The 25,723-nt window shown below is 42.0% G+C and overlaps 1 protein-coding gene and 1 non-coding gene across 6 annotated transcripts in view; one reads left to right on the top strand and one right to left on the bottom strand.

Moving 5' to 3' along the window:
* The window catches only part of LOC149270110 (LIM domain transcription factor LMO4), a 93,289-nt gene that overhangs the window by 31,531 nt on the left and 36,035 nt on the right, over window positions 1–25,723 (bottom strand). The gene's annotated exons all lie outside the window — the stretch shown is intronic.
* TRNAK-CUU (transfer RNA lysine (anticodon CUU)) lies at window positions 5,969–6,041 on the top strand. The gene has a single exon. It is a non-coding gene; the product is annotated as a tRNA-Lys (tRNA).

Genomic DNA, 25,723 nt, shown 5'->3' on the forward strand with positions numbered 1-25,723 from the left:
ATTATACTTTAGGAGATATAAACTTTTGCGGTTTGCCACGCCCCCTGTGGGCGGACATATATCCGACAAAACTTTTTGGTCTTGGGTGATCAGTCCGAGTATATATACAAAATTTGAGGTCTCTGCCATCAATAGTGTCCAAAATATAGGAGAATTTAAAAAATCACTATATCTTCAGGTCCGATTTGCCACGCCCCCAACGGGCGTAGACTTATAATTTATCTTCAGACTTTATAGAATCATACCATTAGCTGACGTGCAAAATTTCAGCATTCTAGGTTTACAACTTTAGGAGATACGGTTTTATCCGATTTGCCACGCCCCCAATGGGCGTAGATATATCCGCCATAGCTCGTGATCTTGGGTGGTCAACGCGGACCTACATACCAAGTTTCAGCTTTCTAGCTCTTCAACAAACATGAATTCTGGTATATCGGAAAATGCATTTTCCGATTTGCCACGCCCCTAGTGGGCGGATCGGGAAAATTTTAACACTTTATAAATCGGAGATATACACGAGTATGTGTTCCAAATTTCAAGTCTCTAGCTTCAATAGCGCCGAAATAGATTGCGTTCATACGGACAGACGGACAGACGGACAGACGGACAGACGGACGGACGGACAGACGGACAGACGGACGGACAGCAAGACGGACATTGCACAAAACCAATATACTGATTCACTTTCGTGAATGAGTATAAATATTGTTTTTCAGGTTGGGCATCTTTTCCTCTATGCCCCTTGACCTGATGGCCTGCCGCTGCCAATGCCCACGCCGGGCGCTGCTGCAAAACTCGCCTCTCGGTTTTGCAGCCCCCGGTGGCATTGGCGCACGCGCGCATGGCAATGGCCATTTCACCCATTTGGCGCACGCTGTCCCTCGCCGTTGGAGACATCTCTCTTCTGGTTTCTGCTGCTTCTTGGCCCCTTGGGGATGCTCCGGTGGGGCATCGCAGTCAATACATGCACTGCTGCTACGAGATCGGGCCACAGACGTCGTTCGCAAATGGTCACCGGTGTCAGATCTTTGGTGTCGGTGCGCTTGTTGGCCACTCCTCTTTCGCGCACAGCTCCAGCGGAGTCGCTGGCCAGTGCGCGAGGATTCGGTTGCCAAGCTTTACCGACACCTGGCGATCCATGACCGGTGGAGCCATTCGCGTGGCAGGCGTCTGTAGTCACATCTCACAGCAAACAGCCACATCTCCGACTGCATGCCCGCGTGCAATATGGGCCGCCGCTGCCTCCGCCCACGCCGGACGCTCCTGCACAACTCACCTATTGGTTCTGCAGTCTCCGGTGGCTTTGGCACTCGTGCGGCGGCCACCTGCCTCACCATATCCCTCGTCGACCTCTCTGCTGCTGGCGAAGGCTCGTCGCTGATCTCCATTTGCGGCGCTGCAGACACATAATTGGATTGCTGTTGGGAGCTGGCCACATCGATGTCGTTCGCAACTGCCACCGGTGTCGAACTTTGACGCCGGCTGCTATTTTGCGGCTCACTCCTCATTCGCGCACAGCTCCAGCAAAGTCGCTGGCCAGTGCGCGAGGATCGGCCAACAAAACGCGCCTACGTCTCAGCACGGACAACCGGAAGAACAGTCGCGTGGCAGGCATCAATGGTGAACCAACCCCAATGGGCAACCCAAAAATATGCCTGCATGCTCCTCGACTTCACCTGGAACACTTCACTCGACACACAGCACTCGAGCGCCGTCGGTCCACTCTGGTAACTCATCCACAAGCAGCCCGGCCCGATGCCAACATGCCCATTTATACCCTCTGCTGCCACGTCGCCGGCTGCGTAGGCGGCTGCATATAACGGGACCTGTGTCCTCTGTCAGCCCACTCTAGCTTTCCCTGCCTTACGGCTGAATTCCAGGCAGGCTACGGTATCGCCTTGATACCGTTTTCCCCACTCTCACCTACACATGCATACATAGCCCTTCGGTGGCCGAACAACCAAATGCAAGCTCTTCTGCTGCGTTGCATTGTTGTTGGCCGTTTTATGTATCTCTTTGGTAGTGATTGTTTTATATGTCGCTGTGTGTTTTGTTGTTGGCTGTTTTAGTTATCTCTGTATGTTTTGTTGTTGGCGGTTTTAGATGTCGCTCGCTTTGACATCTTCGTGCGCAAGCGATCGCTGGGCAGCCGACGTAGGCCCTTGACCCTTGCCTACGCTCGCTTGCTCTCGCTTCGCTGTGTGTGTGTGTGCAGCAATTCTTTTGTCTGGAATGCGTGCGGCTTGTTGTTGTTTTTCCGCTTTTCGCTTTCGCTAGACAAATACATAATTTCAGCTGCGCGCGTTGTTGTTGCGCATGTACCGTATATGAGTGCTGCTTGCGCATGCACTGCTTTGTTGTTGTATCTATGCATGGCGCATGCACCGACAGCTAAGTTTTTCGGTGCAGTACTGTACACTGCTTGCTGTCGTGCGCGCGCAGTTCAAACCAATTGTTGTTGCGCACCCACATACCGTAATTTTCTTGGTGGCAACTGTAGTTTTCCAGTCACAGATGCGTTTCGCAACCGAAATTATGCATTTTTGAGCAAAATTTTGTCGTCTTATTATACCCTGAACCCATTGAAAATGGGAAATCAGGGTATAATGGTTTTGTTGAAATGTATGTAACAGGCAGAAGGAGGCGTGGCAGACCCCACAAAGTATATATATTCTTGATCAGGGTGATGAGCTGAGTTGATTTGGCCCTGTCCGTCTGTCTGTCTGTCCGTCTGTCCGTCTGTCCGTATGTTTGAACGCGTCGATTTCCGAAGATATAAGAGCTAGAGACTTCAAATTTTTTGTAAAATGTTCGTAATTACAGCGCGGATATCGAGTTTATCATTAAAATTCGATAACTCATCCCGATCTTTTTTTATCGATGAAAAACCTTATCGAAAACCAGTTATAAAATTATATCTTCTACACCTTTATTGCTAGAGTCTCCAAATTTTGAATGTATGCTTATATGCAATTTATACAATTTCGGTTTTTGTTAAAATTTACCCCCCACCTCTAAATTCACCCCCTCACCCTCACTTTTGTAAAACGCGTATTTCAAATACTAGAGACTTGTGCTTTGGCAATTACATGCATATTCATGTTATAATCATAATCTGAAAGTTTCATGAAGATCGTACGTCCACAAAAAAAGTTATTAAACAATTAAGTTCTCATAGTAAGCGCACACTGCGGCCCATGCGTGTTTATGCGTGGGTGCTTGTATGTGTATGTGTTTGTGTGTATGTGTGCCTGTGTGTGCGTTTGTGTGTGTATGCATGTGTGAGTGTATGTGTGTCGCAGTTCGCAGTTCGCAGTTCGTGTCGTGTTTCTTGTGTAAGCTGAAAGACGCGAAAAATTATTGAAATAGCTAGCACTCCAAGGGTTCAGGGGATCTCGTAGTCGAGCAGCCTCGACTAGAGCTTTCTTACTTGTTTTTTTCTTCTTCTTTTTTTCTAAGAAGCAATACACTTCGCTGTGTATTCACTCCCCTTTTTTTTTTTTTTTTTTTTGGGAAAAAAAAACAAAACAGCTCTATTGCTCACCCGTGTCTCCTCTCCACGGCTTGAGATCCGGCACATGCGCCGTCCTGGTCCGCTTTTCTGCCTCCGACCTGATCCGGCAGATGACTGGAGACACAAAACTGGGCACTATATATGGCCCTCCATAGCGTGGCGCCAGTTTTGCTGCGAATCCCTCTGCGGCATTAGACAAGTGGCGTTCCTTTGCCCACACCTTGTCACCTACGGCCGGCTTCCACTGCCGCCTCCGTAGATTGTAATGCCGCGCCTGATCCTGTCCAGCTCTCTCCAGGTTCCGACGCACTTGATTCAGCCTCTGCCCAGCTGCAGGCGGCTGACTAGTCTTGCAGTTCTGACACCGCTTGCAACGCTGCACGTACGCCCGCGCATCCCGATACATACCGGGCCAGTAGTATCGTGCGGCCACCCGAGCAATTGTTTTTCGGCTCCCAAGGTGGCCAGCGGCGACTGCATCGTGGCTCTCTGCCAGTACTTGCTTGCGCCGCTCCGTAGGCACACACAGCTTCCACGCCGCCACACTTTTGTGGCCGGCTTGATGCGGACTGTGCCGGTATAAGTTTCCAGACTCCTCGCGATAGTCTGGCCACTTTTGTGGTGCCTTGCGCAGACCCTGGCGCAGCTTGGTGAGCCAACGACATCCTGTCCCAGCTGGCGTCTCCTTACTAGCGACCAAGCGGCTCGCCTCTTTCTCCAGAAGCTGCCGAGAGAGTGCATCTGCTACCCCATTTCGCATGTCTTTCCTGCGTCGAAGATACCGTTGCTTTTTGGTCCTGTTGGTGCCCTTCACCTCCTTATCCACATGAAGCGATTCTTGACTATCAGTAGTCACCTCCAGTGGCGTCTTGGGACCCGCTTCCATGCTTACAGCAACCATCGATAACTTCGCTTCCAGTTGGTGGCTTGGCTTGGGATCTCTTGGCCCAATTTTCAGCGCCAAACCGCCACACTCCAGTGTGGTGCCTATACTAGCCAAGAAATCCCAGCCTAGCACCAAATCGTCGATCACTCCTGGCAGGATCAGCAACGGTATCTGGATTTGCTGATTTCCCAGGCTGATCGTCGTCTCCAGCTGCGAGTCCACCTGACTGCAACTGCCGTCCGCCAAGCGTATGCGCCGCCGTGTGGCGCGCACCACGCCCACTCCTCCGAGCTTCTCAGCGAGCCTCTCACTGATGAAGCTGCTCGAGGCTCCCGTGTCAATCGTGGCCTTCTGCTGTGAGACTCCAATGGCCACGATCGCCGTCAGCCGGCTGCCTTCGTCCTGAAGACTGCCCATTAATACCTGGGGGCTCCTGGCTGCTGCTCCCGCTCGCCCCTGGATGGCGGGTGCCGCTGCTCGTTTCCCGACTGGCAACAGGCAAACGTTCTCACTCCAATGCGCCCGCACTGCCAGCAGAAATCCAGCGCCTTGTTGCGACACGTAAACGCGCGGTGCCCCTCCTGACCACACACTCGACATGCCCTGGCTGGATTCGGGATGTGTGTTCGTGCTCTGGCTGTGCCAGTCCTTGGCGCAGGCGAAGGCTTTGCCTCATCCTCCATGCGGCGATACTCCACATCGCCTCCAGCGTCGTCCATGGCCATCAGTCGTGTCCGGCCAGGCCGTGGCTGTTGCCGCAACCTCTCGCGGTCCTTCTCCAGCTCCTCGAACTCATCTGCCAGGTGCATCAATTCCACTAGATTGTGGAATTGATACGGCCTGGCGTAAGCGCGCAGATCGGGCAGGCTGTTATTGTATATTAGCTTCATTTCGCGGTCTGCTCCATAGCGCAGAGGCCGCATGAGAGTCTGCATCTCCACCATGTAGACTTTGAAGCACTCATCTACCATCTGCCTCCGGCGTTTGACGTCATCCTCCAGCTTCTCCAGATAGCCTCTGGGCAGGAAAAACTCCTGGAAGCTGCGCACGAATGTCGCCCACGCCGTCCAGTGCCGATTGTTGGCCACGTACCATTTCAAGGCCATGCCTTTCAGCAGCTCTGGCATCGCCCTTGGGATCATGTCTAAATCCAGGCCATAGGTGTCCGCCGACCACTCCACCTGCTCCAAGAACTCCAAAGGCTTTGTGGTGCCGTCAAAGCGGAAGCTCCACTCCCGCTCTTGTTTGGCCACCTTCGGATATTCCTGAGCTGTGCTGTCGTGTCCTCGTGGCCTTATTTCCGGTTGCGGGGTGGATGTGGCTCTCATCTCACCCTGTCGCGTGTCCTGCAGTCGTGCTGCTGCGCTTGTGGAGGGCACACAGAGCCGCGCCACATGCGCAAGCTCTGATTCCAGGTCGTCCTCCGTGACGGCGGTCGTTGCCTCATCCCTGAGTGAGGCACGGCGTCCATGCAGTCGCTCCAGCTCGGCGATCCTCAGTGAGTAAGGAATGCTTCCTTCATTCCTCGTAACCCACTCGCCAAACTGCCTCCGCATAACGTCTAGTGTGCCCGGCTAGCTCAGTCGGTAGAGCATGAGACTCTTAATCTCAGGGTCGTGGGTTCGGGCCCCACGTTGGGCGCCAGTTGTAACGAACCTTCGGTTTATCCCGAGTCTAAGCTGGGCTAGTTTCAGCTGACTGTGGATTCGTTGCCAACAAATTTATTTGTTGAAGCCCCTGCGATAATTAATTAGTCTTGTGGTTTAGGTTTTATAGCGTAATGGTATATTTTCTTAAATAGATATGAATTGTACACGTCACTTATGCAAATGTATGTGGCTCGCTGGTTTGCTTAGCGACGCACACCTACTGAGCGCTTGTTCAACGCACTCCGGCTGGGAGAGTGTTATGCTGAACACGCTAGCTCACCGTAAGGATTTGAGAAACGCCAGGATCTGGATCTGTAAACTCAGGCGGTTCGCCAGCTATGCAGATCTCTCCTACTATCTCGCTCACTCACAGTACAACACTAGCTTCGTTCACTCACAAGCACTTCTCTTACACACGGCTACGCGAACTCACCCAGGTGTGCAGGCCTCGCTTAAGTTGCTGATATGCACCGATGTCCTGATCGGCGCCTGCTGCTGATCTGCAAGGATTCCCACTGGATGTCCTTGCTGTTCCCTCGATGTCCTTGCTGTTCCCACGATGTCCTGGGAGTCCTGATTTACCACTCGCGTTGACTTTCACTTGACTTTCTTCACGCACTTTCACTATATAGCTTCTCACCGGTATATTTTCGACTTCTTTTACTTCTTTTGACTCCTTTTTTTCTGATTCTGTATGGAGCCGCTGGTGGCCTTTTATACCCCAGCCACAGGCCCTGCCTCGTGTGGTAACGGGGCCTGTTCGGCTCTGGAGCGGGGCCTTCCTGCTGCTCGTGCCCATAAAACGGTAAAGTGGCGTGATCTGGGTGACGCCACTTTCCCGCCAAATTGCGTGGCAGCCTCCCATTGGCCAAAGTACCGTTGTTGCCATGCGAGTGAAAACGTCCACTGCTATCACCCGGCCCGAACGGCACCTCGGCTAACGGTCATCGATGATCGTCGTGCGTGCGACGCGAACCCATTGCTGAATCTGTAGGAGCGAAAGAGCCCGCCTCTAACAGGACTTTGACCCCCTTTCCAGTGCGAGGGTCGCTCCTACAGTATTCGCGTCGCTTGTGTGGAGCAATATGTATATGCACGTATATGCATATAAACGCACAGCAAATACGTACGTTCATATACACTCATACGTGCATACCTATATTGCTCCTCACAATACTATGCAGTCGCCAATTTCTCGGCGACCCTTGCAGCCACAACTCAAATAATGCCAAAAATTAAATAACCACCCAATAAAGGACTTGAAGTGTGACTTTTTAAATCATTAGACCTCATGAGCCAGAGCAGTTGGATCGCAATGTGGGAAAAAGATGGTCAAGCACTGCAAAACTTCACAAACGCAGTGCATTTGCATATTGTGCAAACTGTATTTATGCCTCTCGGCCAATGAAAATTGTTTTGAACAAATAATATGATTTAAAAAAAAAAAAATTTTTAAAAATAAAAAAATCAATTTTTTTGGGAAATATTTTTTTTACCCTTTAAGCCCCAAGAGTGCCTTGAGGCACTTATTTAAATTTTCTCACCTTCCAGGTAAACGAAAGCTTCTACATTTCTTCTGAGTTCATATTTGAACTCAGGAGCCCTTATTTACTTAAAAACAAGTAAGAAAGCTCTAGTCGAGACTACTCGACTACGAGATCCCCTGAACCCTTGGAGTAATAGCTATTTCAATAGTTTTTCGCGGCTTTCAGCTTACACAAGAAACACGCACACACACACACACACACACGCACGCACGCATACACAGGTATACATACACACACATACATACATACACACATACACACACACACACACACACATACACACATACACAAACATTTACATACATAGACACACACAAGCATAAACACGCATGGGCGGCAGTGAGCGCTTACTATGAGAACTTAATTGCGCTTAATAACTTTTTTTGTGGACGTACGATCTTCATGAAACTTTCAGATTATGATTATAACATGGATATGCATGTAATTGCCAAAGCACAAGTCTCTAGTATTTGAAATACGCTTTTTACAAAAGTGAGGGTGAGGGGGTGAATTTAAGGGTGGGGGTTAATTTTAACAAAAACCGAAATTGTATAAATTTCATATAAGCATACATTAAAAATTTGGAAACTCTAGCATTAAAGGTGTAGAAGATATAATTTTATAACTGGTTTTCGATAAGGTTTTTTATCGATAAAAAAAGATAGGGATGAGTTATCGATTTTTAATGACAAACTTGATATGCGCGCTGTAATTACGGACATTTTAAAAAAAATTTGAAGTCTCTAGCTCTTATATCTTCTGAAATCGACGCGTTCATACATACGGACAGACGGACAGACGGACGGACGGACAGACGGACAGACAGACGGACAGGGCCAAATCAACTCAGCTCGTCGCGCTGATCAATAATATATATACTTTGTGGGGTCTGCCACGCCTCCTTCTGCCTGTTACATACATTTCAACAAAACCATTATACCCTGATTTCCCATTGAAAATGGGTTCAGGGTATAAAAAATTATTCGAATTAATTTCTGCCTTTATTTTAGAAAGTAGTCTTAGAGGGTTAAGAATATCCAAATTACATTACGTTTACGTTTTTCTAAATACCGAGAGAACTGTCAGTAATTTTTTTCTATATCTGCAACAAATCCTTTTTCCTTTATAAAATCGTACTGAATCAAAATTTTGAAAAACGAAAAAAAAAAGTGTATTATTTTATATGCCGCTGACCCCCAAATAAGGCAGACAAACCCTCTAGTGTAGCTCCTATTTGAGCTAACGCTTCTTTTAGTGACAGCCACTGGAGCCTGATTAGAAGTCGACGGCTGCGCCAACGCCCTCTGTTGTTGCTGCGGCGATCGCTGCAACGAGGAACGACGCGCAAAAGCTTGCAGCTCGTCCTCCATCATGGCATCCATTTCTGCTCCGACTACCACGGCGTGAAGCCTGTAGTGGGCAATGGCTACTAATATAATCTGAGTTTACAACCCGCAGTAACTTAAACTCAACTTGACTATAGCGAGAGCCCGAAAGTATGCACTACTTTTAATAACTGCTACTTCACTCCAGCAGCTAGGTTGCTGTCTTTGCTAAGGCTTAGCAACTCACCAACGTTAGTGAGCAGCTGATTGCCCGATGCAATTTCCAGCACTACTAACAGCTGTTAGAGTGAATGCACCTGATTTTTATTATTGCGCAAGTGTGACGCATAAAGTAACAAAATTTACGCACCCACAAAAGACAAGGAAAAGAAAGAAGCCCTGACGCCAAAACACTGACGCTATCGCCTCCCCCTCTCTTGCACCTACGAATTATACCGCTTGGGAATTCCACGAACCGCCGCGCAGTAAGTCTCTGGTAGTTTTTTTGAGGTCGCTGGGTACGCCGCGCCCACAGCAAACACGTTGACTTCAGTTCTTTCCACTTTCGCAGGGGAAAACACAGTTCAAGCTATTGTCTACGATGGATCACGATGACATCGACCGCACTCCGTGAAAACGTAACTCGAACCTCCGTGTGTGTGTGTATGTGTGTGTGTGTGTGTGTATATGTGTGTGTATGTGTGTGTGTGTGTATATGTGTGTGTATGTATACCTGTGTATGCGTGCGTGCGTGTGTGTGTGTGTGTGTGCGTGTTTCTTGTGTAAGCTGAAAGCCGCGAAAAACTATTGAAATAGCTATTACTCCAAGGGTTCAGGGGATCTCGTAGTCGAGTAGTCTCGACTAGAGCTTTCTTACTTGTTTATTTTCAGTTTTCTATCTAATAAAACAAACCGCATCAAAATCGGACGTGGTGCCAAATAAAGGGTTAAGTTAATTTGAAATGGATTATGTAAACTAAATTTGTAATCCTGATCGCATTGAGGAAGGGTGTTAATGAATATCATCTGTTACAATGCGACACGATATATCGATAAGCGCGTGTACCATATCTAGCTGATAGGTACCACCTCTAAGTAGTTAGTCACAAATAAACTTTTGCAGCGAAAGCACACAAGCGCGGCATTTTCTATTATTTCTATATTTCAATTAGATAACTTGCAACAACTCGGATAGAGAAGAGTCTCCATCCAACAACAATTGCCTTTCGTTTTGTCGTTATTTGTGGCAAGGGGATGAAAGCGTTCGTACGCATAAAGAATTTGTTTTCGCTACGAAACTGCATTGGTAAATTTGCCGTCGATCGGCCGTCTGGTCTGCACACACATAATTACATTACCCTTCGTGTTTTCCTTAATTATTACACACATTCACGAAAGTGAATTAGTGTATTGGTTTTGTGCAATGTCCGTCTTGCTATTCGTCCGTCCGTCTGTCGGACTGTCCGTATCAACGCAGTTTATTTTGGCGCTAATGAAACTAGATACTTTAAATTGGGAACACATACTCGTGTATATCTGTTAAAATTTTCCCGATCCGCCCACTATGGGCGTGGTATATCGTAAAATATGATATATAAAATCATATACATATGTCAGAGATTTATGTAATTAACATTAGAATTTGACATAACAGGAGCATGTTATGTTAATAAAATGAATGTAAAATGTTGATGACGTAGCAATGTAATGCTGCGTTGCCACGTCAGTGAGTCTGACACGGTATTGCGATGTTGTAAAACTTCATAGCAACGAGCTGTGTTGCTGCTATGTACAATGCAATAAGCAAAGTAAATGATGACTGAGGAATGTCGGTTAGCGGTAAATTCTATGCCGAGAACGAGGCCCGAGAGCGAGAGAGATGCCTCGGCCGAGTGTGGCGCGATTGTAGTTGTTATGTAAAGAGGAAGAGAAGCACGAGCGTTGAGGCTGGCGTACGTGGCTTTTTTAGTCTGAGGACAGCAGAGGTAACAACGAGACAATTGCGACTCGCTGCGTTCAAAAAGCAAAAGAACAAATATCGCCTACTGAAATTAAGAAGTTATTATGGAGCACGAGAATTCAGAGCCATCTCCGACATCAGAAGTGGGATACCCCTACCCACAAGAAATATCAGCACGCATGCTGGAAGCGATACTGGAGTCGCAAAATAACAAATTTATGGAGATGTTAAAGTCAATGCAGACAGCAGCAAAAACAACAACAACTACTCTACCAATATTCAATCCTGATGCACCGGGAGCTGACGCCCTAGCGTGGTATAGAACAACCGATATGATTCTATCTGAGCATCCTCTGGAAGGCAGTGCACTAGTAATGGCGCTTACAAAGGCATTAGTGGGGAGCTCTTCACCGTGGCTTGCCCAAATCTGTCACACTGGCATAACTTGGCCAGAGTTCGGCGAGTTGTTCATACAACGATATGAGGGCATAGAGACGTTGCTGTCGTGCTGGCACATGCATCAAAATTTGACGCAAAATTACAAAAATTAATTTTTACAAATGTAAAAACGCGCAATGAAATGCAACAAGAATTAAAAGCTTATGCATTTAAACGAAGCGATCATCTGCCGTCGGGTTCAGAGCCAGAAAGGAAAAGACAAAAGATGCAAACTCCAAGCAAATGCTTTTACTGTGGGAAAACTGGACACAAGGTAGCCGAGTGCCGTAAGAAGAAAGCAGACGAGAAACCCGATACAAGGCCACATCGACCACACTCTACATCAGGACGAGAGAGAGCAGGAGTGACTTGTTATAAGTGCGGCGACATAGGTCACATTGCATCAGCTTGTTTGAAGAGAGAAGTATCATCTGGCAGCATTGAGAAGCGAGTAAACTTGTGTACAGTTATAGAGCCAAAGGGAAAAATGTACCAACTGGGTGAGCTCTTTCCATTTTTCTTTGACTCGGGCGCCGAGTGCTCTTTGATCAAAGAAACATTAAGTAATAAGTTATCTGGCAAGCGAATTAATAATCTGACAATATTAAGAGGTATAGGAGAAAATGTTGTGAAAAGCCATTTGCAAATTTTGGCTACAGTGCAAGTGTCTCAATTTAATCTAGAAATATTATTTCACGTAGTAGCAGATGATTGCTTGAAGCATAATGTAATGATTGGTCGAGAAATCTTGCAGCTCGGTTTTGGTGTCTTAATTGAAGCTGACAAATTTGACATTTATAAAATAAGACAAATTAATGAAACCTACAAAGAAAGTAATACTAAATTTCTAGAAAATCTAATTGGTAATAATGTTGAACTGAATGAAAGTGATAGGCGAAAACTAAAAGAAATACTTGCTGAGCATTCAAATGATTTTATAGATGGAATACCAAATAGACGTGTATCGACTGGTGCTTTAGAAATTAGGTTGTTAGATAAAAATAAAATAGTTCAAAGACGCCCATATAGGCTGAGCGCAGACGAGAAGGAACTTGTTAGAGGAAAAATCCAGCAAATGATTAAACAAAATGTCATACGAGCAAGCAGCTCACCATTTGCTAGTCCAATGTTATTGGTTAAGAAGAAGGATGGTAGTGATAGATTGTGTATAGACTACCGAGAATTAAATGCGAATACAGTGTCTGATAAATATCCCCTTCCATTAATATCAGATCAGATAGCCAGATTACGAAGTGGAAAATATTTTTCCAGTCTGGACATGGAAAGTGGGTTTTATCAAATACCCATACACGAAGATTCTATTGAGCGAACCGCTTTTGTGACTCCAGAGGGTCAATACGAATTTTTAGCTATGCTGTTTGGCCTTAAGAATGCCTCGTCAGTGTTTCAGCGTGCGATTGTAAAAGCTTTGGGTGAATTGGCATATTCATATGCAGTTGTTTACATTGATGATGTTTTGATTGTGGCAGAATCAAAAGAACAAGCATTTGAAAGGTTGGCAGTCGTTTTAAAGGCATTGGCAAATGCAGGATTTTCGTTTAATATAAAAAAATGTGCGTTTTTGAGAAAAGGAATTGAGTACCTCGGATTTTATATAAAAAACGGTGAAATAAAACCAAATCCGAGAAAAATAGAGGCGTTGTCCGCTTTACCAAAGCCAAATAGTGTCACACAATTAAGGCAATTTATAGGCCTGGCCTCATATTTCAGGCAGTTTGTTCCTAGATTTTCTGAACAAATGAAACCGTTGTTTGGAAGGAGGAGCATGAACAAATACGTCAAAAAATCATTTCCATGTTGACAAGTGACCCAGTGCTTATTATTTTTGATCCGCAACTCCCAATAGAACTTCACACAGATGCAAGCTCGTACGGTTATGGTGCTATGCTCATGCATAAACAAGAAGGCAAATGTAGAGTAGTCGAGTACTACAGCAAATGTACTTCAGCGTCAGAATCCAAATATCATTCATATGAGTTGGAAACTCTGGCAGTGTACAATGCTGTGAAGCACTTTCGACATTATTTACATGGCACAAAATTTTCCGATTGATTGATTGCAATTCATTAAAAGCAAGCCGTACAAAAGCTGAATTGACGCCAAGAGTGCATCGATGCTGGGCGTACTTACAATCATTTGATTTCAATGTTGAATATCGGAAAGGCAGCCAAATGGCTCATGTAGATTTTCTGTCTCGAAATCCATTACCCAAAGAGGTCAAAATTGTAAAGAAAGTAGAAGTTCGTGTGGACTTAGCAGAAATCACAGTTAATTGGCTATTGGCAGAGCAGCAACGCGATTCAGAAATAATGGATATATCAAGCAATTAAATGCTGGGGAAACCCAAAATGATATTTTAAGAACATACGAAATTAGGCCGGGTTGCTGTATCGCATTATTCAGCGAAATGGCAAAACACGTTGTCTGCCTGTGATTCCGAATGCATTTAAGTGGTCCGTAATTAATCATGTGCATGAAGCAATAATGCATTTGGGTTGGCAGAAAACTCTGGACAAGGTCTTTGAGCAATATTGGTTTAAAAACATGACGAAATATGTAAGGAAATTTGTAGCGAATTGCATAACGTGTAAGTTGTCTAAGCCTTCGTCCGGAAGAATACAAATGGAAATGCATCCCATTCCCAAAATTGAAATACCTTGGCACACTATACATATAGATATTAGCGGCAAGTTGAGTGGCAAAAATGATGTTAAAGAATATGTCATTGTTCAGGTAGATGCATTTACTAAGTTTGTCCATTTACATCACACGTTAAACCTTGACACAAATAAGTGCATTGAAGCCGTAAAGTCAACTATAGCACTTTTTGGAGCACCTAACCGTATTATTGCAGATCAGGGCAGAAGCTTTGCAAGTAGCGGTTTTAAAGATTTTTGTTCAAATAACAAAATAGATTTGCATTTAATAGCAACAAGCGCTAGTAGAGCTAATGGGCAAGTGGAGCGCGTGATGAGCACTATCAAAAGTATGTTGACAGCAGTGGAAACAAGTTCACGAACATGGCAAGAAGCTTTAAAAGAAGTACAGTTAGCCATAAATTGCACGACCAATAGAGTAACTAACTTTAGTCCACTAGAGTTATTGATCGGTAGGGCAGCAAGGCCCTTGGGCAAGCTACCTATCGGTAAAGAAACGAAAATTGATCGTAATGAAGCGAGAATTATAGCTAAAGAGAATATGGTCAGGTATGCCGAGTATGACAAAAATAGAGTAGATAAAAACAAGGCAAAAATAAGGCAATACAAAGTTGGTGATTATGTTTTGTTAAAAAGTGAAGAGCGGCATCAGACAAAATTGGATCCAAAATTTAAGGGACCATTTGTAGTGACTGAATTGCTAGAAGGTGACCGTTACATTTTGAAATCATTAACAAATAAAAGAAAATATAAGTATTCGCATGAATTTTTACGAGCATTACCCGATAAGCAAGTCGAAAGATAAATGTTTGACGACATTGACCACGGTGAAACAGACGCTGGTCAAAAGGTTACCTCTGCCACCTAGTAGGTGTGGAGGACATCATACACAGGGGCTAGGTTCAAGTGTCAATGTTCACGCTGGTGAAGGCTGAAATTGTTCATGGCGGACAGTTGATCTAGTGAGAGATCAAGGTACATGTGGTACATATCGTCGCAGAGTGGCGGCAAGAGCCTGTTTAACTGTGGTATGATAAAATGGAAAGCCAAATGGTCGGGTTTGCGCAGAAGAGTACAAGCTACTGAATTTGAGTGATATCCTGCCAAACTGTCATTTGATGGAAAGCCAAATGGTCGGGTTTGCGCAGAATAGTACGAGCTACTAAATTTGAGTGATATCCTGCCAAACTGTCATTTGATGGAAAGCCAAATGGTCGGGTTTGCGCAGAAGAGTACGAGCTACTAAATTTGAGTGATATTCTGCCAAACTGTCATTTGATGGAAAGCCAAATGGGCGAGTTGTTACGGAAGGGTACGATGTACTTTGAAAATGTAAATGAGATTTTCCGTAACGCTGACATTTGAAGATCTAAATATGTAGATGTGAGACAAACATGAAATCCAAATGGTTGAGTTTATTTGTATTAACTAACATTTGAAGACATTTGAAAAATGTGTAATAAGATTGAGTAATTATTATGCGGGTAATGAACAGAAAGATTTAATTGTAAATTAATGTAAATGTTTAAATGAAGCGAATATGTTGTGTTGAATGATGAAACCATGTAAAAGAATTGGCTTATTTTGATTAAAAAAAAAAAAAGATATGATTCTAATCAGAGTGTTTAATTTCATACACGAGGACGTGTTATCGTCAGGAAGGCCGTGTCAGAGATTTATGTAATTAACATGAGAATTTGACATAACAGGAGCATGTTATGTTAATAACATGAATGTAAAATGTTGATGACGTAGCAATGTAATGCTGCGTTGCCACGTCAGTGAGTCTGACACGGTATTGCGATGTTGTAAAACTTCATAGCAACGAGCTGTGTTGCTACTATGTACAATGCAATAAGCAAAGTAAATGATGACTGAGGAATGTCGGTTAGCGGTAAATTCTATGCCGAGAACGAGGCCCGAGAGCGAGAGAGATGCCTCGGCCGAGTGTGGCGCGATTGTAGTTGTTATGTAAAGAGGAAGAGAAGCACGAGCGTTGAGGCCGGCGTACGTGGCTTTTTTAGTCTGAGGACAGCAGAGGTAACAACGAGACAATTGCGACTCGCTGCGTTCAAAAAGCATAAGAACAAATATCGCCTACTGAAATTAAGAAGTTATTATAGAGCACGAGAATTCAGAGCCATCTCCGACATATATAGAACCATTGCACTATGGTCTAGTCTAAGTTTTTTTTTATACCCTGAACCCATATTCAATGGGAAATCAGGGTATAATGGTTTTGTTGAAATGTATCTAACAGGCAGAAGGAGGCGTGGCAGACCCCACAAAGTATATATATTCTTGATCAGGGTGACGAGCTGAGTCGATTTGGCCCTGTCCGTCTGTCTGTCTGTTCGTCCGTCCGTCCGTCCGTATGTATGAATGCGTCGATCTCAGAAGATATAGGAGCTAGATACTTAAAAAAATGTTTTTCTAAATCCGTGTATATCACCCGCATATCAAGTTTTTCTCTAAATACCTCGATATTTTTTTATGGATTAAAAACCTTATCGAAAGCTAGTTATTTAATTATATCTTCTACACCTTTGGAGCTACATCTTTGGAGCTTCCAAATGTAGACTTATATACATATACTTGTATATTTTATATAATTTAGATTTTTGTTAAATTTACCCACTACTCCTATTTCCACCCCCTCACCCACACCTTTGAAAAAAACGTATTTCAAATACTAGAGACTTGTACTGTGGAATGTACATACATTTGAATATAATGATTATGTTCTGAAAGCTTTATTAAGATTGTACGTCTAGAAATTAAATTTTTCGACAAATAAATTCTTATAATGTTGCCCACACTGCGCCCCTAAAGAGGCGTAAAAATTATTTTTGGGGCATCAATAGAGGAGGCTACCAGTAACTAAACTATCCAAATTTGAAGCTTCTAGCTCTTAAACTGTAGGAGATATAAACTTTTTCGGTTTGCTACGGCCCCTATGGGCGGACAAATATCTAACCATAACTCGTTGGACGTGGGTGGTCAACCCGCGTATATATACCAAATTTCAGGTCTCTAGCATCAATAGTGTCCAAAATATAGCCGAATTCTGAAAAACCACTATATTTTCAGGTCCGATTTGCAACGTCCCTAGTTGGCGTAGATATACAATTTTTCACTCATCTTTATAAAATTAAAACATCAGCTTACGTGCAAAATTTCAGCATTCTAGGTTTATAACTTTAGAAGATACAGTTTGGTCCGATTTGCCACGCCCCTAATGGGCGGAGATATATCCGCCATAGCTCGTGATCTTGGGTGGTCGACGCGGACCTACATACCAAATTTCAGCTTTCTAGCTCTTCAACAAACGTGATTTCTGGTATATCGGAAAATTCATTTTCCGATTTGCCACGCCGCTAGTGGGCGGATCGGGAAAATTTTAACACTTTATAAATCGGAGATATACACGAGTATGTGTTCCAAATTTCAAGTCTCTAGCTTCAATAGCGCCGAAATAGATTGCGTTCATACGGACAGACGGATGGACAGCAAGACGGACATTGCACAAAACCAATATACTCATTTCACTTTCGTGAATGAGTCTAAAAATTTCAAGTCTCTAGCTCTTATATCTTCTGATTTCCAATTTTCAATGGGTTCAGGGTATAAAAATGGGAAAAGCTTTTATATTAAGCTTATTGGAACGTCAAAAAGTAGACTTCTTTCAATCACAGGGACTGTCTAACAAAAATATTGCCAAAAAGGTAAAACGCAGCTCCAGAACTGTTGACAGATATTTCAAAGATCCAGAGGCATATGGAACACACTTTAAAGGGCGAAAACGAGCACTTACTTCCCGAGATGAGCGTAAAATTGTTCAACTTGCTTCAAATTCGACTAAGTCTGCAGCTAAAATTAAGGAATCAGCCGGTGTAAACGCCAGCCTTTCAACTTTTCAGCGTACAATTAGAAATGCAAAACATTTAAAGCGTCTGAAAATTAAGAAAAAACCATCCCTAAATGCTATACATAAAGAAAAGCGGCTCCAGTATGCGAGAGAATGCATGACATGGACAGTTTAATCTGACACTCGACTTAATGATTGGCGTTCAGTTGTTTTTTACTGATGAAAAACGTTTTAATTTGGATGGCCCTGATGGTTTTCAATATTACTACCATGATTTACGAAAATATGACATGTATTTATGTCGCCATCACAGCCGTGAAGGTGGAGTCTTGGTGTGGGGTTACATTTATGGAACAATAGATTTAATTTTCATTGATCAGAAGATGCTCGGTGAGCGCTTCAAAACTTTTTTGCAGTCCGTATTTCCTAAGATTAGGGATCTTTTCGGACCATTGCTATGGGTTTTCCAACAAGATAATGCTCCGATCCATAACGCTGGTGTTGTGAAGTCATTTATTACGAGTGAAAATGTTCAGGTTCAGGAAATGTTCAGGACTTGGCCTCCGTATTCCCCAGATTTTAACATAATTAAAAATGTTTGGAGATGGCTTTCAAGGAAAGTATTTGAAGGGGGTAAACAATACGAAAAAAAAGAAACACTAACCGCTGCAATTAAATTCGCTTAGAGCGAGATTTCACTGAGCTACATAAACTCGTTGTATCACTCTATGAAAGACCGGATCTATGAAGTTATTTCGAACAAAGGAGGCAGCACTCATTATTGAAATTATTTTTGTATACTTATTATTTAAATATTTATAAAAACTTATATTAATACTTAAAATGAAGTTCCTTTCTTTAAAAAAAAATTATTTGTTTAAGTACGTCTATTTCAGTAACCAAGAAAAAAGTGACTTTTTTTTTTAACAGTTTTCATAAAATTAATAAAAAAAACTGCTATTTTGTAAAATTAAAATTTTTATGTTTTGTATACTTGAAGATAGACATCTGCATGGATGCATTCAAAAAGGCTATTGAATCATTCATTTAAATGAGCACACTTTTTTTTCCTGTACAGCATTAAATGAGTACTAGCACTGACCAGAGAACACATAGACTAGACATGTAGTACAAAGTTTTTCAACACCGAAAAATCTATCAATTTCGTATTTGCTCGGCTCTTCACTTTTTAGGTTCGGGCTACGAAAATATGCGAAAGCACAATCATTCCGCTTCATGCGCTCGACCGAGATGGTCAAATGTTGAATAATAGATGCCTCTATGCTCAATTTTTATTCTTGCTCTCTCGCTCTCTCTGCTCTCTCAAATATGTATATGTATGTATGCATGTGAGCACAAGCAGCAGCTCACGAAAATTGAAATTTCTTCGCGTTAGACTGCCGTTTCTTCCCTTACGTGTGAAGAGTATTCCGAACTCTTCAAAAAAATATTTGCGTTTTCGTTATTATTTGTGGGAAGGGTATGAAAGCGTTGGTGCGCATAATGAAAATGTTTTCGCGATGAGCATGCACACACACACTTACAGTATGCTACATGTACTATGAGCATTTGTATGCCTGTATGCGAAGCTCTTGCCGCCTGTAACAATTTTACAGTCCAGCATTTGCATTTGGTCGATCTTGTGAAGTGCTCACATACATATGTATGTATATACATTTGATTGTGTGTACGCATGGGATGCGATGCTCAAAATTATGGGATATCACTTGTAGAAGCATGTGTATGCCTGTGTGCCTTTACATGTGCGTGTATGTATGTGTTTGTTTGTTTGCATGGAACATGAAAGTGGCGTGTGCCTCCCTCAACTTAGAATGGAGTGAACGATTTTGTGTTTTAATTGAAGAGGCGCGCTTACATTCAAGTAGCTGACTAGCTAAAGTATCAAGTGCACTTCCCATTACTTTTATAGGTATTTTTTAATTTCATGATTTTTATGACATCTAACAGATGGGTCCATTTGGCCAGTATATGTATGTGTATGTATGTACATATACTTCTTAAAATGTAAATTTCACCTGTATATGTGCAGGTTCAAGGGATCGAAAATCGCATTTCAATTTGCCCACTAAAATTAATCGAGTACTACAATTAAAAAAAAAAAAGAAAGAATCATTCTTGCCCACGATCATTGAAATAAAATCATCTACTTATTTATAAGCGCAACCTCTTCAATTAAAACCATAGCTCGCAAATAACTGTTAACACTTTTCTGTTGTCTGCAAATAAGTGTCTTTCACTGACACAGTCAAAAAAACTCAGACAGAAACTGTTTTTGTCGCGTCTGGCTTAGCTCGATCGCGCTCTGAGGGAGACAGTTATTTCTGTTTTCGTTTCTTCAAGTCAAACACTGATCGTTTGCTTGAGTCAAATGAAGCAAACTGTCAGTTGCGTTTGTATGAATAATACGCGCGATTGCTGCGTTCTTTTTGTATGTATGTATGCGTGTATTTACATGCACACGAAGGCAAAAAAAATTTCTGCTGAGTTTTTTAGTCAAACTGTTTTTGGCTGAGAGTCTTTGTGTGAGGGAAAATCGTGTTAGTCTTTACGCAACGCTCATGTGAGAGCGTCACACGAATGAGTCATTGCATTGCGTCCGAGCGAAATAGATTCTAAAGAAAACAAAGAGTGACGCTCAGAGCGAGTCATGTCTGCACAATTTTTTTGGTTATGATGCGAAGCAGAGCATAAACGAAAAACGATCAACTCTCATTTGCGAGCTCTGATTAAATCTGGCTTTTTTGAAAAGCCGATTGCGGGAAAAATTCCAAAACAGCGGGCAGCGGAAATTATGGATTTTTTATAGAATAATTTGCTTTATTTACGCTTTTTTATTTATTGAAGAAATTTTTGGATGTTATATATATAATTCGTATGAAGAATGAAGTTTTCTTCATTGTAGTTAAGTTAAAACCAAATAGTTCAGTAATTCAATTTTTAATGAACGAACCAAGCGGTAATAATATGGAACTAACTAGACTAGGATATGATTTATATTTAATTCAGAACTTATTGTGAACAACAACATCGAACTTTTTGATTCTATGTAAATGAAACGAAAAGATTAAAAAATGTATGCAACTCTTTTGATAGCGTGTAGTACAAGAATTTATGTGTTTAAGGTTGCCGACAAATTTTCAAATAGTGAAAAATGTTCCTTTTCATGCATATATATTTTTGGAGAACATTGATAGTATTGAACCCCAATAGAAGAACATCCACTCAATTCAGTAGGAAACTATTCAAGACGCTACAAAGTTTTGAGTTGAGAAGCGTGTTCTCAGGGTTTGATAGGATATAAGAAATTTAGGAACTTGGCCACTTTTGCATTGCTTTCTTTGTCAATGCCCAAGTGGGTAACATTTTTCGTCAGATCAATACTGTGATACTTAACTCAATTTTAAGCATCAGGTAAAACATATATATTATAAAACTTCACAGATACGGCTTGCGGTGGTTGAAAGAATGATGCCATGATTATAAGTTGTTAAAAATACATTTCAATATCAGTCAAATCAAAGCAAAAAAATCAGCTTTTTTCCGATTTTTTTTCACAAAATTTCGTTTTTTTTTTTAAAGTATCTTCACACTAAAAACAGCTTATTTTGCTCAACAAAAATTGGCAACACTGTTTGAAACAGACCCAACCATTCAAGTAAGAAAGCTCTAGTCGGGACTGCTCGACGAGATCCCCTGAACCCTTGGAGTAATAGCTTCTTCAATAATTTTTCGCGTCTTTCAGCTTACACAAGAAACACGCACACACACACACACACACACACACGCACGCACACACAGGCATACATACACACACATACATACACAAACATTTACATATACATACACACAAGCATAAACACGCTTGGGCGGCAGTGAGCGCTTACTATGAGAACTTAAGTGCTTAATAACTTTTTTTGTGGACGTACGATCTACATGAAACTTTCAGATTATGATTATAACATGGATATGTACGGATATTTGCCAAAGCACAAGTCTCTAGTATTTGAAATACGCTTTTTACAAATGTGAGGGTGAGGGGGTAAATTTAGTGGTAAGGAGTAAATTTTAACAAAAACCGAAATTGTATAAAATGCATGTAAGTAAACATTAAAAATTTGGAGACTTTAGCTTTAAATATGTAGAAGATATAATTTTATAACTGGTTTTCGATAAGGTTTTTTTATCGATAGAAAAAGATCGGGATGAGTTATCGATTTTTAACGATAAACTCGATATCCGCGCTGTAATTACGGACATTTAAAAAAAATTTGAAGTCTCTAGCTCTTGCATCTTCTGAAATCGACGCGTTCAAACATACGGACAGACGGACAGACGGACGGACGGACAGACGGACCGGCCCAAATCAACTCAGCTCGTCGCCCTGATCAAGAATATATATATACTTTGTGGGGTCTGCCACGCCTCCTTCTGCCTGTTACATACATTTCAACAAAACCATTATACCCTGATTTCCCATTGAAAATGGGTTCAGGGCATAAAAAATTGTAAAATTGAAATATATGACTCCAATGTTATGGAGTTATGAACTCTTTAGAGAAGCGTTTTCAGCCAACTTCCGTTCATTTGGTTGGATTATTTTTAAATCCCTTATTCAAAGAATTAAGTTTTTTGCTAACTGAAAAAAAAATCATGTCTTAGAAGACATGATATGCATGATGATGATATGCAAAATGATTCAATTGAGTACGCGAAAATTGAAAACTCTCCGCCAAATTTGAACCATGAATTTCAAGAGTTTTTGGACAAAAATCAACCAAAAACAAGTAAGAAAACTCTAGTCGAGAGCGCTCGACTAGATACTACCCTGAACCCAACAAATAAAAATGCCCATTTAGTATGGCTGAAATTTCAATTTCGATGTATTTAAAAATATAAATAAAATACCAAACTCATTTAATAAAATATAAAAATATTTTGAAACAATTAAAAAAGTTAACATCAGTTGCACCGATCGGGATTCGAACCACAACTTCTCGATCGAGCGTCATGCAGCTAACACACTAGGCCACCTCACTCCTTCTGGTGGCGCTGGCAAAACTCAAATAGATTCACTGCTGCAGCGCCATCTACGAAAACTAAACGAACCTAACTGCTGATGTGATTCTAAGAATCTGTTAGAATAACCAAACTATTAAAAACGCACATAAAGTATAGTTAAAATTTCAATTTCGGTGTATTTAAAAATATAAATTAAATAGATTTATGAAAATATAAAAATATTTTGAAACAATTAACAAAAATTAACATCAGTTGCACCGATCGGGATTCGAACCACAACTTCTCGATCGAGCGTCATGCAGCTAACACACTAGGCCAACCCACTCCTGCTAGTGGCGCTGGCAAAACTCAAATAGATTCACTGCTGCAGCGCCATCTACCAAAACTAAACGAAACTAACAGCTGATGTGATTCAACGAATGTTTCTTGAAGAAGTTTGAATGTATGTGTGCACACGCATACGATGCTGTTGTAGCTGCTGCACGTGCGTTTGTTAATAGTCCAATTATTTGATTATTTTTTATTAATTTTTGACTGAACGGAATTTAATTAAACTTTCAGCATATGATCCACAAAAATATATTGAATATTTGAGAAATTTAAAAAAAGAAAAATCATTCACAATTAGCTATAGTAGCATCTGATTTGAACTTGAATGCTTTTACTAGATAAAAACATAACGGGATGATTTATCGAATTTTAAAAGCAAACTCGACGTCCGCGCTGTATATACGGTCATTTAAAAAAAAATTCAAGTCTCTAGCTCTTATATCTTCGGAAATCGACGCGTTCAAACATACGGACGGACGGACAGACAGACAGACGGAAAGGGCCAAATCGACTCAGCTCGTCGCCCTGATCAAGAATATACAGTCTGTCAAGAAACACTTTACACAGTGGAAAAAAAAACTCAATTTGCAGAAATAAAGAGTTTTTGTTTAATTTAGCTAATTTTTTTCAATGGTTAACTTTTTAATAGATATTTTTAAATTAAATTATAAAAAACAGAAACAAAAACAATAAGGGTGAAACTTAAAAAAACAACAACTTAGTTTACTCAAATTTTGTTCTCTTCGTCTGTTTTGCTCTCATTCTATGAAATAACGGTGCTTTACCGTTAACTATGCTTTTAGAATCTCTGTATGCATCTCGATTTTTGTGTTTATTTTTCACTTTGTGCGAAATTTGGCTGAGTTCACATGAAACAAGTAAGAAGGCTCCAGTCGAGACTGCTCGACTAGGAGATACCCTGAACCCTCTAAGCTGATATTCTAATTATTCTGCACCTCTTTTATGCACACATACATACAGATGCATCCACACGCACGCATATGCCTGCGCTCTGCTAACTGCGCAGTAAGCAGCGACTGCGCTTGGGCTGCGCTGCAATGTGGGCAATATTATGAGAATTTATTTGTTGAATAACTTCTTTTGTAGACATACGATCTTAATGAAACTTTTAGAGCGTAATCATATGATAAATATGTGTGTACATTCCAAAGCCCAAGTCTCTAGTACTTGAAATGCGTCTTTTACAAATTGGGGGTGAGGGGGGCGTGGTATCCAAAATCTGTAAATTACAAAATCTTTGTACCGATTAACTTTATATACAACGCAAATTTGAAGACTCCAGGTCTAAAAATGTTCAAATTAGGCCAAAAAAACAAAATCAATTTTTCGATTATTCTCGATAAAAAAGTTATCGGACGATTTATCGAAAAAATAAAGCAAACTCGTACTGCGTATGGTACTGACGAGTATGCATGCGACGCACTCATACGGACGGACGGACGGACGGACGGACGGACGGACGGACAGACGGACAGGGCTATATCGACTCAGCTCGTCACGCTGATCAAGAATATATATACTTTGTGGGGTCTGCCACGCCTCCTTCTGCCCGTTACATACTTTTTCACAAAACCATTATACCCTGATTTCCCATTTTCAATGGGTTTAGGGTATAAAAAGCAATTAAAATTTTGATTAATAATGCCTGGAAAGAGATTAAGTTTCGATGTTGTCCAATTGATCTTCTGGTATCGGCAGTTGGGCAAATCAGTTCCAGAATTAGTGGAAATGCTTTCCGTGTCGAGAAAAACAATATACAACGTTCTCAGTCGCGCGGAAAACGAGGGAAGATTTGAGGCAAAGGGTGTAGGTGGCCGGAAACAAATTATTTCTGATCGGGCAAACCGCCTTATGATGCGAAAGATAAAAGCAAATCCCCAAATTTCGAGCAGAACTCTTGCCAAGGAGCTCAAAGAAGAGTGCGACGTGGTTGTGTCCCACGAAACGGTACGTCAGGCCATTCTACGGCATGGGTATTCTTCGAAAGTGGTACGTAAGAACCCCTTGCTGTCGTCGACGAATGTGGAAAAGCGCTTCTCTTTTGCTCTTACTATGCTTAGGCACCTAGAGGACTATTGGAAGGACGTTATATTTTGCGACGAGACCAAAATAATATTGTATTACAACGAAGGTCCGCCAAAAGTATGGCGAAAAGTATCTACAGCTTATGATAAAGCGAATATCATTTCAACAGTCAAATTTGGAAAACTGTCGGTTATGGTTTGGGGCTGCATATCCAGCCAAGGAGTCGGTGAACTGGTATTCATTGAAAACATCATGAAGCCGAGCAATATCTTCAAATTTTGAAGTCAAATTTACGCCAAAGTGCAACCAAATTTGGCTTTATAACCGAAAATAGGCCAACTTTTAAATTTTATCAGGACAACGATCCTAAACATAAGGAGTACAATGTACGCAATTGGCTACTTTACAATTGTGGAAAAGTCCCAGAAAAAGGTTGGAATAA

The sequence above is a fragment of the Drosophila arizonae genome, chromosome 3 (genome assembly GCF_054131065.1).
Source record: "Drosophila arizonae isolate 15081-1271.41 chromosome 3, UAZ_ARI_1.0, whole genome shotgun sequence".
Classification (NCBI taxonomy): Eukaryota; Metazoa; Arthropoda; class Insecta; order Diptera; family Drosophilidae; genus Drosophila; species Drosophila arizonae.